Raw genomic sequence first — 2,279 nt, forward strand, 5'->3', positions numbered from 1 at the left:
GCGCCCGGGCTGAGGGGACCCCTGCTGCTCATGCTGCCACCCTCCTGGGCCGGCTGAGCCTGGCGCTCAGGCCCGAGGTGGGCGGCCTTCTGCAGACCCTGTCCCCTCCAGCACCCGGCAGTGTCCCGAGTGTCAGCTCTGCCTCGGCTCCTGCCTGGCGAGCTCAGTGTCACCACGGCAACTACAGCTTCCCTGGGGCCCGGGCCTGCCAGCCTCCGCCCGGTCCCCCAGGGTCTGTCTCTGAGCCGAGCACAAGTGGAGACACCACGGGCACGCAGGGCAGAGGGCAGGGATGGAGCAGAACATCCTGCACTGCACATCAGGCGAGGGGGCAGGAGCCAGCGCCACAACAGCTCAGACCCCGCCTGGCAGGACCCAGGCACCCCTGAGGTGGCGCTCGTCTGTGGATCCAGCACTTGGGAGGCTGAGGCGGGAGGATCGCTAGGAGTCTGAGGCCAGCCTGGGCTACACAGCCAGACTTTGTCTTTCCCCATCTCTCTGAGCCGCAGCAACCCCTGGGGCTGACCCCGCTCCATGCCTGTCACACCCTACAGTCTCCACCTCCTGGTGTTTGTGGGAGGGTGGGGTGCTGGCCTTGACATGCACCCTGCTTGCTGTGCTCACCAGATGTCACTCGTGTCCCCTCTGTCACTCACAGACATCTCCAGACTCACCTCTGTGTAACAATCTCAGCCCCAAGATCTTTGCAGGTGCTCTACCCAAACTCTCCACCCTGCACGCTCTCGAGTCGCTCACATTCCAGGTTCTGTGTCCCCTCTGAGTGGTTCTGTGTGCCTGTGCCACGGCTCAGTGCCCCACCCCACCCCCAGAGCCATTACCCTACAACAAACAATCTGCCGGGTACTCACCACCACTGTGGATTCTACTTGTTGGCTTTTTGTCTCCTACACCAGAGCAGGAGTTGCACGGATGCTGTGGTCAGGGTTCCTGGCACCCTGTGGGTGCCCAGGAAGTGACTGTGCCTGCTGTGGGCTACTCCAGAGACACCTGTCAGGAACTGAGCAGGCCCGGGAGTCCCGGCGGACAGAGGCCTGTGGGGCACCCGCCTCTGGCTTCCCAGGGACTCTGGGCCCCTGCAGCCCTGGCTACTGGCTGATCCAGAACGCTCTGGAAACAGGTTTGCTCCCGGAAGCCAAGCCGGGAACCTCTGTGTTCAGTACTTTCTGGATCTGTCCCACCCCTCCGCTCCCAGCAACGGCATAATGAGGGAAACCACGGCCCTGGGCGCCGGCTCAGCTGGGTGTTCAGCCGGCCGCTGGTTAACTGCTGTGTGCCTGGCTCACAGTGCTCCCAGCAGATGCCAATGCAGGCGGGCCCGGGGCAACAGCGACCCGGCCGACCTGCGGAAATCTTGGCCCTGGCGACGCTGTGAACAGCATCCCTGGCCTCCGCCCACCAGACACAAGGAGCGGAGCCCTCCCGGCTGACATCCTCACATCAGCGCGTGGCGGCGCACGCTTCCATCTCAAACACTTTATTTCAGTGAAAGCCACACGGCCCCCAACCCCGCAGCCCCCCGCAGCTCATCCCATCGTCCCAGCCACCCCGCAGCGGCTCTGCAGGGCCCTCTCCTGAGGGTCTTTGTGGTCCCTGCGGCCTGGGGCGGGTGAGGCTCTGACTGCGTTCACCCAGAGCTGCTGGGGAGGAGGAGGGAGGAGCGCGCACTGGGGAGGCTCCTGAGGCTCTGACTGCAGTCAATGCCCTGCCATCGAAGCGTTCACCACACAGCTGCGGCCCTTGTAGCTTTGCTATGCCGAAGACCTAAGTCTCCGCACAGGTCCCCGCAGACACTGTCGCGCTACAGAAGGGAACTGGACGGAGGCCCAGGACGTGGGGGTCCTTGTGGCCCTGGGTCCCTTCCCCCAGGCACCACAGGGCATTTGCTGTGTGTGTAACAGCTGTGGAGATGGCGAGGGAGGCAGCGTGGGCCAGCCTGGCTGGGGTCTCCGGGCACGTGGTTCTTCCTCTGTGCCCGGGAGTCTCCACGGTCCATGAAGAGAGCACCCAGTTTCTCTCTCTCCGAGACAGGGTCTCACTGTGAAGCCCAGGTTGTCAGGCTGGCCTCGAACTCGCGGCGACCCTCTTGCCTCAGCCTCCCGAGTCACAGGCGTGCCTCCCCACGCCCGGCTGAAATACCCCGTTTCTCCTCTTTTGGGGAAGCCCTGTGGTCCCTGGCGCCAGCGGCTGGGAGCCCTGGCTCCCTCCTCCCGCAGGCGCAGGCCGCTCAGGAGCGTGGGGAGCGCGCCTTCTGCAGGCCG

The 2,279-nt window shown here is 64.8% G+C and overlaps 1 protein-coding gene across 1 annotated transcript in view; it reads right to left on the bottom strand.

The window, feature by feature from the left end:
• The window catches only part of Nwd1 (NACHT and WD repeat domain containing 1), a 30,581-nt gene extending 29,261 nt beyond the window's left edge, over positions 1-1,320 (bottom strand). The window contains exon 1 of the mRNA XM_033759375.1: positions 870-1,320. The gene's annotated coding sequence lies outside the window, so the exon portion shown is untranslated. The remainder of the gene's footprint in view (positions 1-869) is intronic.
• Positions 1,321-2,279: the final 959 nt, after the last annotated feature.

The sequence above is a fragment of the Fukomys damarensis genome, unplaced genomic scaffold (assembly GCF_012274545.1).
Source record: "Fukomys damarensis isolate Sample0158 unplaced genomic scaffold, DMR_v1.0_HiC HiC_scaffold_37, whole genome shotgun sequence".
In the NCBI taxonomy this organism is placed as follows: domain Eukaryota; kingdom Metazoa; phylum Chordata; class Mammalia; order Rodentia; family Bathyergidae; genus Fukomys; species Fukomys damarensis.